This window comes from Apis dorsata, unplaced genomic scaffold, assembly GCF_000469605.1.
Source record: "Apis dorsata unplaced genomic scaffold, Apis dorsata 1.3 scaffold_99, whole genome shotgun sequence".
NCBI classification, from domain to species: Eukaryota; Metazoa; Arthropoda; class Insecta; order Hymenoptera; family Apidae; genus Apis; species Apis dorsata.
In genome coordinates, this window is record NW_006263397.1 from 801585 (window position 1) to 802248 (window position 664).

Sequence of the window (664 nt, forward strand, 5' to 3'; positions counted from 1 at the left end):
TAATAAAAAAATATATTAAGAAATATTTTACGTTATTATATTACATAAAATTTTATATTTTACGTAATATATATTTTACGTTTAAATATTTTATATTACGTTATAAGAAAAAAATAAAACAATATTATATTATGATAAAATACATATATAAAAAATTAATAATTTAAAAAAAATTATAATTTCTTTTTATATACAAAATTTATATTAAATTTATATGACAATGTTTTTGCAAAGATATAGTATTTAATACTTATATTATGTATTATAAATTAATGAAATGGTAAGACATTAAATCAATATTTAACAATGTATATTAGAATAATTGATTAGATACCTAGTCGTGATTTTTTTTATTCAAGTTTTATGCAAGAAATATATATTAGTATATTCTTTCGTAACATTATATCATACGTGCAATGTCATCGAATGACATAGCTAAATTTTTAATATCGATGTAACGATTAACACATAATCAATAAAACTTTTATTGATTATTAATTTTATTTTTGAAATTATTATTATTATTATTATTTATTTTTTTTTATTGAAATTTAATAATATTATATTAAATAATTTTCTAAAAATATATATAATTGCTAAGATATAATCGATTAATCGCAATTTTCTTATAATATAATATTATTGAATTAATTATTTTTTATTT